The sequence below is a fragment of the Tamandua tetradactyla genome, chromosome 20, assembly GCF_023851605.1.
Source record: "Tamandua tetradactyla isolate mTamTet1 chromosome 20, mTamTet1.pri, whole genome shotgun sequence".
Lineage (NCBI taxonomy): Eukaryota > Metazoa > Chordata > Mammalia > Pilosa > Myrmecophagidae > Tamandua > Tamandua tetradactyla.
In genome coordinates, this window is record NC_135346.1 from 24,021,992 (window position 1) to 24,034,673 (window position 12,682).

At 40.3% G+C, this 12,682-nt stretch overlaps 1 pseudogene; it reads right to left on the bottom strand.

The window, feature by feature from the left end:
* Nucleotides 1-5,859: 5,859 nt before the first annotated feature.
* LOC143664299 (cytoplasmic aconitate hydratase pseudogene) overlaps nucleotides 5,860-12,682 on the bottom strand; it is a 41,100-nt pseudogene continuing 34,277 nt past the window's right edge.

The window sequence follows — 12,682 nt, forward strand, 5'->3', positions numbered from 1 at the left end:
ATAAATCATGGACTATAGTTAATAGTATAAATATAATAATATTCTTTCATCAATTGTAACACACATACTACACTAATGCAAGGTATTAATTATAGGGTGCGTATATGGGAACTCTGTATTTTCTGCATTATCTTTCTAGGAACTTACAACTTCTCTAATAAAAATTTTTAAAAAAAGAATTGATATGGATTGAGGAGATAAATTGGTCTATATATGGACCATATTGAGAATGGACCATTAACAGGTTCTTTTGGAACCAGTAGCCTCCAAAAATTTAGAGGTAGTTTAAAGTTCAAGACCTTCTCCTCCACAGCTTTGCTACCAGGTTATAATGCAAGCAAATCTTAAACCAAAATATTCCATAAATACAGAATTTATTAGAAAACATATACAAAAGGGTTTAGAACCTATTTGGCAATCTTCTTGAATCTCAACCCTGTCTTTTTAGTATCACACTTTGCATGAAAATGCCTCTGGAGGCAAATGATAATATTCTGGGGGCCTGAGATGGTTAATCTCATGGTTTCCATCAGGCCAGGACCGAGGGGTGCTCCAATCAGCAACCTATGGGCCCAGCTTTGGCCGCCACTCCAAAGGTTCAGATGGAGTTGCCAACAACTCCAGGCAGGTTGGAGTGGCTTATAGCAAATTATCACTTCCACTGAGGACAACTAAAAAATCCAGATAACATTAAAAAAAACAACACAAACACCTGTTTAAAGGCCTCAGATTTCTGCAAAACCAAAGAGGACAACAGGGCAAAAATTCCAGGAGGGGAGTAGGTTGCTCTGCTTTCACAGCTTTTTCCAGGAGGATTTGTCAGTTGGGTATAAGGTCAAAACACTGAGAAGGGAACTTTGGTCCCAGCAGAGCAGGCTGCTGGATAATGGAAAAAAGCAACAGAGATTGTGGTGGCTGTGTAGCCCTGAGGCGACCAAAACTGGTTTCTCGAGTGGTTTTCCCTTCAGACATTTGATGGATTCTGAAGCTGTGCAGGATGGGTGACGTGGGAGCTAACTGAAAGATCACTGAAAAACAGAGCAACATTTTCCTTAGGTTCCTGGTTTTAAGGAGAAAAGCCCTGCTTGTTAACGTAGTTACCAGGGAAAAGAGGTAATGATGAGCTGACCCCTCTGTGCTGCCTTTCCTCAGGAGCAGTTGCTACTGCTGGGCATGGCCAGGAGCTCAGAATCTCTCTTAGCCCAGTTGGAGTCCCTGCACTGGTGGGGTAGTGCACAAAGGAAACCAGACATTTGGCAGTCATGTGGGGCTGGAATGACAAAATTGGAGATGCAAGAGGCCTCAAATACACAGCGGGTTTCTCCTCAAGAGGTGTGTAGAATTCTGAAGCTGCACAAAACAGGAAGACTAAAATTTAAAAATACCTGCAATTTCAAATGGGCAGTTGAGGAGGTGAATATGATGGTCTGAGCTGAACATCCATTGACCTTCTAATCTCTGAGCAGCAGAGCTCATCTTTAATCACTATCAAGGTGTATGGCAAATATTGCATATTGTCCAGATTACCTTTGATAACTCGCTAGGTATATATCAGCCCAGCACAGCCAGTTTTCCTCTATTGTCCAAATATATTTATGCTTCTTTGGATTAGTACCAGAGGGAGTGGTTGGCTTGCATTTCAGGACCATATTTTAGGGGAAATCCTTTAAGCACAAGCACCACTTTCAGTGTAGAGAGAGGCCCGTGCTAGGCAAGGGGCATCCTGCAAATGACTCCAGTGAGGAAAGATCACGTTCACTTCTCCCTTTTCTCTTGCACTCCAAACATACACTAATTGAGGGAGGCAACCAGGCAGAATCACCTGCACCACGGACATTATTTATAGTATTTTCCTTTCTCTCATCTTTGGACTGGGCCCACAGTGTATCAACTGAACCTGTTCAATTAGATGCATGCAGACAGCACTCCATGCCCGAGCTCTTGAAACAAGTAGTAGCTAACACCTACTCTGTGCCAGGGACTACACTAAACACTTTCTATACTTCATTTCATTCAATCTAATTTAAATTTTTAATTTTTAAAATCAGACAGTAAAATTTGGTATACAATTCTATGAATTTTAACACATGTATAGAGTCATAAAACCACCCTGCAATTAGGATACAGAACAACAGTCCTTCCCTTGTATAATCCCTCATGCTATGCTTCTGTGGTCACATTCTCTTCCCACCTCTAACCCATGGCAAGTACTGATCTGTGATCTGTCACTATAGTTTTATCTTCATGAGAATGTCACAGAAATGGGATCACACAATATTGTAACCTTTGGGGAATGGCTTCTTGCACCCAGCATAATGTGTTTGAGATTCATGTAAGTTATTACATGTATCAATAGTTGGTCCCTTTTTGCTGCTGAATAGAATTCCATTGTGTGGATATACCACAGTCTGATTATTCATTCACCCACTTTTCTGGATATGTTTCTCTAGTTTTTGGCAATTATGAATAAAGCTGTTATACATATTTGCATGCTGGTTGTTTTGTGTGTGTGTGTGAACATAATACATATTCACTTGGGTAAACATCCAAGAGTGAGTTGTTGTGTCCCATGGTAAGTGTATGGTAAGTGTAAGCATAAGAAACTACCAAACTCTATTCCAGTACGGCTGTACCATTTTTCACTGCCACCAGCCATGCATGCAAGTTTTCGTTCGTCTTCATCTTCATCTGCACCTGATATTGCCAGTATTTTTATCATTCAGTAAGTGTGCAGCATGTAATCTACTTCATAGTAGATACTATTAATATTTTGATTTTATAAATGAATAAAGCAAGGCTCAGAGAAACTAAGTAAATCACTCTGGGCCTCACAGTTTTAAGGATCAAAGACAAGACTCCAACCCAGGCTGGCTGACCCCAGAGCCCTAGAAATATTCCATGTTTTGGTACAGAAGCAATCTGTCAGAAAAGACGTTATTCAGATGTGACTTTTATTCACAAGTCATAATGTTTTAATACATGTTGTTGATATTTTTTCCAAAGTTGGCAATACCTCATATAACCATGGGTTTTGTGAATGAGCTGGAGGGTGCCTTCAATTTTTCTTTGGGGGAGGTGGTAAGAAAGGGTCTAGCACATAGATTAAAAATAATGATTTGAATTTTCTCTTGCATTAAAAAACGTACTCAGTGAAAGATAGAAAAGAAAAACAAAAAATGCTGCTTGTGACCTTTTACTTTACTTCTGCACTTTCCTCCCACAGGGTAATCATTGTTTTTTTTGTTTGTTTGTTTTTTTTGCCGGTGAAGAAAATGCTAGCTCTTAAAAGCCATTTTTATAGATTTGGAAAGAGAAAAGTTTTTTGTTCTCCTTTCCTTCCCCCAAGTTTTCTTCTTTTTTGTTATCCTTCCTGAACACTGGGCTTAGGAAAATTTCATGGCCTCCCTGAAGACAGATGAGGATCCGTCCTCAACATCAGTAAAGTCATAGAACTAAAAGCTGATTGCTGAATCCATTTACAAAGAAGAGAAGAAAAAATGCTTTTAAAAAACAATATGTGGGGTGGTGCAACAGTGGCTCAGTGGCAAAATTCTCGCCTGCCATGCCAGAGACCTGGGTTTGATTCCTGGAACCTGCCCAAGCAAAAAAAAAAAAAAAAAAGTGTACATTCTAAGCCTGAAAAGATCAACCACTTGCTTACAATATGGTTAGATTGTTTTCCACGGGATTTTTTTGTGCTCCATTTTTTATGTGCTAGATACTTGGATTGATTATTTTGTGACTACAGGCAGTTGATAATGAAGTAGAAATATATGATGCTCAAACATGCAGACATAGGTCAGAAACCAATTCTCTTCCTTAAATAGGTGGATTTTTACCTTTGAGGGCAAGAAATAATTCTTTGACTTTTCCATCATCAGGTCCATCTTAGCACATTCAATTCTCAACTCTCTGTTTGAGTTTATACTGGCCTTTGCTCCTTCTGAGAGCTTCTTCTCTCTCCACTTCCCCAACTCTTCCTCCACTTGGGAAAGTCCTGCTCTGTTGTGCACAGGGTATATTTTTGCAGCCATGTACCGGAACTTCAGCGCTACTGGGAAATTCCACCTTCAAAAGGCTTTATTCATAAGGGAAGTACATGCATGCACTCTTCATGGGGGCTTTTTCAATATTTCATTATAGACCACAGAGCAAGGAGTGTCTCCTGGGGCAGGTCACACAGAATCTCTGGACTCTGCTGCTGTGTTGTATCTCTGTGGGTCTAAGGCATCCCCTTTACTTCCTCTCCTCCATCTCTTCCTGGCTGCATCTTCTGCTTCTTTCAGGTAAATTGGTCCAAAGCTCCCATTATCTCTGGAGGAAAATAAGACTGGATCTCTTCCTAACACCACAGATAAAAGTGTACAACAGATATAGTAAAATCCTAAATATAAAAGACAAAAGGATGACTGTAACAGAAGAAAATATAAGAGAATAGCTTTGTTCTCAGGGGTGGAAAAGGATTTATTAAGTACAACATCAAACGCACAACCCTAGAGTAAAAAAAAAAAGATTAATGTGATTATCTTAAAAGTAAGAATTTCTGTTTAATGAAAGACAAAACGACCAAATGGGAAAAGATATTTGGCATGTATGAAACTTTCATCTACAATATATAAGGTACTGCCACACACCCACAATTAAAAGACAGAAACCCTTGTAGAAGGATGGGCAATGGATATGAGCAGGCAGTCAATGTAGGAGGGCACTGAAAAGGCCCAGAAGCACTGAAGAGATGCTCAAAATCATCAGCACATAGATAAATCAAAATTGGAATAATAATGACATATCACTTGACCGGCAAAAATTGAAAGTGGGATTAGGTTAAGAGCTGGCATGGAGGTGAGTATGTGAGAACCCTCAGGTGTTATGGAGTTGCTGATTGTGGCAGAAATTTTTTTAGAAATTGTAATTCTTTAAAATTTTTATTTAAAAATGTTCCCCTTCTCCTCCTCCCCTTGCTCCCCTCCCCAGTAACCTCCAATCAAGGCAGAAATTTGGGGGAGTGACCTGGCACTGTTTGATCCAATTCAGCATGTGTAATTCTGTGAGCCAGCAATTCTGTTTCAGGAGTGTATACCAAATCAATTCTCACACAGCTCTAGAGGGGCCAGGTATGTGGATGCAAACTGCAGACTCTGTGGTGGTAAGGAGGGGAGGCAAACTGTCTCCCCCTCAATGAGAAAGCGGGTGGCTAAAGCGTGATGGATGTGTCCACACAGTTACAGGCAATGGATTAGATGTTCACGTAGCAACATGCATGGATCTTAAACATGGTGGTAGTGAGAGAATATCTAATATCATTTGTGTAAACACACACTCACACAACGTCGTTCTATTCATTTTGCATTTAAACAAAAATGTACACATTAAACAGACTCAGAATAATTGAGGGAGTGGGCTGATACAGAAAAAAAGGAAAAGCAGGCCCAAAGCCCAATTTAATAAAAGACTGACAGTATGGGGAGCTAAAGCGGAAAGAATGCACAGAGATCACTCTGGTCCAGCCCCTTAATTTCCACAGATGTGGAAACCACAGCCCAGGAGGGGCAGGGGCATCTCCACCTCCTGACCTGGCATCTAGGACCTCTCCTCCCACACTGCATTGGAAGAGCCCAAACTGGAGGAGGTACAAGAATGCAGGGAAGCAAAAGTGAAAGAAGAGAAGAGGGAGAGCGGAGAGGGAAAAGGTCAATGGGGGTTGGTCAAAGAAACAGAACAGAAATTAAGGCACAATGAGAAGAAAGTGAAAATAGGTGATCTAAGGGATGGAGCAGGCAGGGGCGAGAGGCCAAGGGGAGGAAGGGGACCCTACTGCTGGGATTTTTTTAGAGCTTATGGTTTCCACTGAGGTGTGAATTAATCGGCCAGTACCAGGCTCACTGCAGCTGTCAGGGAAGCAGCAGCAACAGTTGGAGCAGCTGCCCACACCACCTGAGCCACAGGCACAACGGCAAGGGAAGTGCAGATGGCAGGAAGTCTCTCTGGGCCCGAGCCAGGTTGGCCAAGAGCACGCTGTTCTTGCTCACCTCTTGAGACGTTAAAGAATCTTCCCAAGGCAGCACAGTGACCTGGCCAGGAAATGATGCCCAGCCCCCATTCTTCATCATCATCATCATCATCAACAACATCATCATAAAGGCTACCATTTCTCTGTGTCAGGCACTTTGCTGGGGGCATTACATGTGTTCCTTTCATCCTCACAAAAACTCACAGTTAAAGAAACTGAGATTTGACCACCAACAACTAGGGTCTCAGAGCCAGGAAGTGGCAGAAAGACCCTGCTCTCCGTTTATTTCTTCCTCCCCTTTTCTTCCTTTTTTTTGGGTGCATGCTCCAGGAACCGAACCCAGGTCTCCCACATGGAAGGGGGGCATTCTAACCACGCGACTACCATGCACCCCCTATTTCTTCCTCCTTTAAAAACAGAAGTATGGAGTGCTGGACAGACTTTGCAGGAGGTGTTAGTGACAGGAGGTTTTGTGTTTTCTCTTCTTCTGCAGATAGTGGGCACGTGATTGGGAAGATGGGAAGATGGGCTAGATAGGAGCCTGTGCTCTCCCAACCGCACATCTGGACAACAGCCTCTGTCCCCTGCCCCCAATAAGTGCTCAGTCCCAGTTACACAGACAGCTCACAAAATACAAAATAGAACTTTCCTTTGGAGATTTTATACTGTTTCCTTGTGTAAAATGTATAATGGTCAGCCTCTTTTCCTTCAAGTCTCCTCTCAGATGCTGCTTCAGCTATGAAAAGTATTTTTCCAGGCAAAATAAATCACTCTTTGCTTGGTGACCTTAAAATCTTGCGTTTCAGCCTAAAGCACTTGTATGCCTTCTCCAACAGAGCATGGGATTCTTGAGTAAAAGAACTGTGTTTCAATCATTTTTGTAACTCTGGTGCCTAGCACAACATCTGGCATAGAGAAAGCATTCAATAAATATTAATTGACTGAAAAGCAAAAAATTTAAATGGCATTTGCTGGGGCCACAATAAATCAGCAATATTCAATGTTGTTCCCTGTACTCAGAAACTCAAATGAAGAAAATATTCTCATCCCAACAAGCATATCCGTATTTTTTTTCTATTGGTGAGAAAACAAACTAACAGGCATATGATTTTCTTTTGGAGAATAACTATTAAAAGTAGTTTATAGTATGTAAGCTAGAAAATTGGCCTTTTTTTTATCACTGAAGTGTCATTCTGCAAAGAAAAAAATATATATATATCTGGGTATCCTTTTTTTTTAACATTTTTATTTCAGAATTTTACTCCATAGGTAACAGAAAAGAGATGACAAATTATAAACTATTGAAAAATAAACAGAGACATGACTTGCTTTAGAGATAAATACAGGACACGATATTGACATATTTTGTAGCTTATTATGAAAAGTATGATTACAAATTCATTTTGTTTTTGATCTGATCATTGTCACTCCTGTTTCATTATTAACTGAAATTTTACAGCATGATTCTCACTGACATGCACTGAGATAAAAATATACTATATTTTCTTCATCTATCCTTGCCTTGTTGTTTGTTAAAAACATATCATGGGATAAGGTGTGGCAAGATGGTGGTGTAGTGAAGTGTGGAATTTAGTTTCTCCCCCAGTGCAGCTAGGAAATAGCCAGGAACTGTAAGGGACAACTGCTGGGGGGATATCAGTGACTGTACACACATTGTACACCAGTCTGGAATGGGTGGAATGGCTGAGGTCCCACGCAGAACTGCAAGTCTCCCAAGCTACATGCGAAGGCCAGTACCCCACCCCCCTGCACAACAGGCTGGTTTCCAAGAGAAAAAAGAAACAAATCCTACTAGGCATAAGGACTGTAACTCAACCAAGTTCCAAGTGCAGAATTAATTAACAAATTTGGACTGCTGAAAATAAGCCCTAAGCACAGATAAAACTGGAATAAGCACTAAAGGAATCAGGAGTTTTCAGCCTGGCAGAGATGGGTTAGGGCTGGCAGGAAAAAGGAAAAAAAAGCAGCTTTTTGAGTTGGACAAGACAAAATACTGAAAAAAGGGCTGGGCTCTAAGAAAAAGAGGGCACATAATGCCAAGGGACATACAGAAACACGTACCAACTCTATTTCTTGATTGGCAAACCCAGGAGCTGGGAAACAACTCTGAAAATACTTTTGTGTTTGCTTGTTTTGCTTCTTAACACCTCATTAGATGGAACTGAGAGTACTCTCAGGCTCCAACACTGCCCTAGGCAAGGGTGAAATTAAGGCATGTTTGAACTAGTAGTAAAATAACTAGTCAGGTGAATGGGGATAATTCCCTAAAGGGTGTACCGTCCCCAAGAAAAGGGTGGTGGGGCCCAGCTTGAGTGGCTAACTTCTTTCAGGGAATTCAGGCCCAGGGGCTGGAAAACAGAAGCAACCTAAGCTTGTTCTCTATCTCAGCCTCTTTCTCAGCCACACCACTGGCAGGGAGAGGCTGCCGGGAATTAAAGGTACCACATCACTTTATGCTGCGGGAAGGTGTAGGCTGGCAAGTGCCACATGCTGGGCAGGATAGGAAAAGCACAGCATCTAGAGGCTTCATAGGAAAGTCTGACAACCTACTAGGTCTCACACTCAGGGAAACTTGATACTGGCTACTCTCTCCTGCTGAGACATGAGCCTGTCTGGCCTTGGAAAATCTGACTGGGGTCAATCATATCTAAGAAGATCCTCTTCAAAAAAAGGTTCCATACAGTCAGGACAAGAACCAGAAAAACAAGAGCTGAAAGAGTCTGACCAATTAAATAGAAGCTGTGCTAGAGGTCTAGAATAAGTTCAACTGAAAGCCAATGAACAGATAGAGAACAAAGCCAACCAAAAAGAAAACCCTAGGTGAAAGAGTGAGAATGACCTCCTGAATAAACTAATTAAGGAAATCAAATGCCTTGACATCAGCAAAAATAATAAGTCATATTAGGAAAATTGAAGATATGGCCCAAAGGAAGAAGCCAATATTCCAAATGAGATACTGTATTGAAACAACTAATTAAGGATATTCAAACAGATAATTGCATAAAAAATAAAATCAACAAGTTGAAAGAAGCTATGGCAAAAGAGATGATGAATATAAAGAAAACATTGGGTGAACATAAAGAAGAACTTGAAAGTTTGAAAAAACAAATGACAGAACTTATGGAAATGAAAGGCACAGGAGAAGAGAAGAAAAAAACAATGGAGACCTACAACAATGGATTTGAAGAGGCAGAAGGAAGGATTAGTGAAATAGAGAATAGGACATCTCATATCCTACACACAAAAGAAAACATAGGGAAAAGAATGGAAAAATAGGAACAGGGTCTCAGGGAATTGAATGACAATATGAAGCACATGTATATACATATTAGGGGTATCCAAAAAGGAAAAGAGAAGGGAAAAGGGGCAGAAAGACTAATGGCAGAAATAATCACTAAAAATTTTCCATCTCTTATTAAACACATAAAATTACAGATCCAAGGAGTGTAATGTATACCAAACAGAACATATCCAAGTAGACAATTAATAATCAGATTGTCTAATGTCAAAGACAAAGAGAAAATTATGAAAGCAGCCAGAGAAAAGCAATCTATTACATACAAGGAAAGTTTGATAACACCATGTGCAGATTTCTCATCAGAAATCATGGCAATGAGAAAGCAATGGTATGATATATTTAAGATTCTTAAAGAGACAAATAGCTAACCAAGAATTCTATACCCAGTAAAACTACCCTTCAAAAATGAATGGGAGTCCGGAGAAGATGGCGGCTTAGTAAGACGCGCGGGTCTTAGTTCCTCCTCCAGAAAAGCAACTAAAGAAACAGAAACAATACGAAACAGCTCCTGGAGTCACGACAGAGACCAAAAAGACAGCGTACCCCATTCTGGAACAGCTGAACGGGCAGGGAGAATCTGCTGCGGTGAGCTACCCGAGGGGCGCGCGTTTTCCCGGCCGGGGCGGCTGGCGACTGGGGTCCCCTCCACGCACGTGGCTCACCGGCCTGACTGGGAACGTTGGATAGCGGGGCCCTCCCGTCACGCTTGGCGTTTCGGGCCAGCTGGGCAATTAGGACCGGCACTCTCCCAAGCCGCGGCGGCCAGCGACCCCCACCTCCACGCGCGGTTTCCCGGGCCAACTGCAGTGCAGACAGACCAGCGCCACGAGCGCCACCTACTGGGCAGGAAAAGAAAAACAGAGCCCAGAGATTTCACAGAAAAAGCTTTCAACCAGCTGCGTAACACACCCAGGGAAATCTGATCAAATGCCCAGACACCAGCAGAAAATAATGGATGATGCTCGGAAAATTGAAGATATGGCCCAGTCAAAGGAACAAACCAATAGTTCAAATGAGATACAGGAGCTGAGACAACTAATGCTGAATATACGAACAGAAATGGAAAAATTCTTCAAAAACCAGATCAATAAATTGAGGGAGGACATGAAGAAGACATGGGCTGAACAAAAAGAAGAAATAGAAAATCTGAAAAAACAAATCACAGAACTTATGGGAGTGAAGGACAAAGAAGAAAAAATGGAAAAAACAATGGATACCTACAATGGTAGATCTAAAGAGGCAGAAGCTACAATTAGTGAACTGGAGGATGGAACATCTGAATTCCAAAAAGAAACAGAAACTATAGGGAAAAGAATGGAAAAACTTGAGCAGGGGATCAGGGAACTGAATGACAATATGAAGCGCACAAATATACGTGTTGTGGGTGTCCCAGAAGGAGAAGAGAAGGGAAAAGGAGGAGAAAAACTAATGGAAGAAATTATCACTGAAAATTTCCCAACTCTTATGAAAGACCTAAATTTACAGATCCAAGAAGTGCAGCGCACCCCAAAGAGAATAGACCCAAATAGGCGTTCTCCAAGACACTTACTAGTTAGAATGTCAGAGGTCAAAGAGAAAGAGAGGATCTTGAAAGCAGTAAGAGAAAAACAATCTGTCACATACAAGGGAAACCCAATAAGACTATGTGTAGATTTCTCAGCAGAAACCATGGAAGCTAGAAGACAGTGGGATGATATATTTAAATCACTAAAAGAGAAAAACTGCCAACCAAGACTCCTATATCCAGCAAAATTGTCCTTCAAAAATGAAGGAGAAATTAAAACATTTATAGACAAAAAGTCACTGAGAGAATTTGTGACCAAGAGACCAGCTCTGCAAGAAATACTAAAGGGAGCACTAGAGTCAGATACGAAAAGACAGAAGAGAGAGGTATGGAGTAAAGTGTAGAAAGAAGGAAAATCAGATATGATATATATAATACAAAAGCCAAAATGGTAGAGGAAAATATTATCCAAACAGTAATAATACTAAAAGTTAATGAACTGAATTTCCCAATCAAAAGACATAGAATGGCAGAATGGATTACGACCCAGCAATACCACTGCTAAGTATCTACTCAAGGGACTTAAGGGCAAAGACACAGACGGACATTTGCACACCAGTGTTTATAGCAGCATTATCTACAATTGCAAAGAGATGGAAACAGCCAAAATGTTCATCAACAGACGAGTGGCTAAACAAACTGTGGCGTATACCTATGATGGAATATTATGCAGCTTTAAGACAGACTAAACTTATGAAGCATGTAATAACATGGATGGACCTAGAGAACATTATGCTGAGTGAGTCTAGCCCAAAACTAAAGGACAAATACTGTAAGGTCCCACTGATGTGAACCGACATTCGAGAATCAGCTTGGACTATATCATTGGTAACAGAGACCAGCAGGAGTTAGAAACAGGGTAAGAAAATGGGTAATTGGAGCTGAAGGGATACAGACTGTGCAACAGGACTAGATACAAAAACTAAAAAATGGACAGCACAATAATACCTAAGTGTAATGTAACTAGGTTGGAACACTGAATGAAGCTGCACCTGAAATATGGTTTTTTGTTTGTTTGTTTGTGTGTTTGTATCTTTTGTTTTTGTTTTTTTTCTTTTTCCTTTATATATATATATATATATATATTATTAGTATTATTATTTTAATTCTCTTCTCTATATTAACATTCTATATTTTTTTCTGCTGTTTTGCTAGTTCTTTTCCTAAATCGATGCAAATGTACTAAGAAATGATGATCATACATCTATGTGATGATACTAAGAATTACTGAGTGCATTTGTAGAATGGAATGATTTCTAAATGTTGTGTTAATTTCTTTTCTTTTTTTTGATTAATAAAAAAATTTAAAAAATAAAAAAATAAAAAAAAATAAAAAAGGATTGCCATGGGAAAAAAAAAAAAAAATGAATGGGAGTTTAAGATATTTTCAGACAGTTACTGAGAGAGTTTGTGACTAAGCGACCATGTGCTGGTTTGAAAGGATGTATACCCCCTAGAAAAGCCATATTTTAATCAAAATCCCATTTCATAAAGGTAGAATAATCCCTATTCAATACTGTATGTTTGAAACTGTAATCAGCTCTTCTCCCTGGATGATGTGATTTAGTCAAGAGTGGTTGTTAAACTGGTTAGGTGACAGTATGTCTCCACCAATTTGGGTGGGTCTTGATTGGTTTCCTGGAGTCCTATAAAAGAAGAAACATTTTGGAGAATGGGAGATTCAGAGAGAGCAGAGAATGCTGCAGCACCACAAAACTACCTAACTCATTCTATGAAGCCAACATTACCCTAATACCAAAGCCAGACAAAGATACTACAAGAAAAGAAA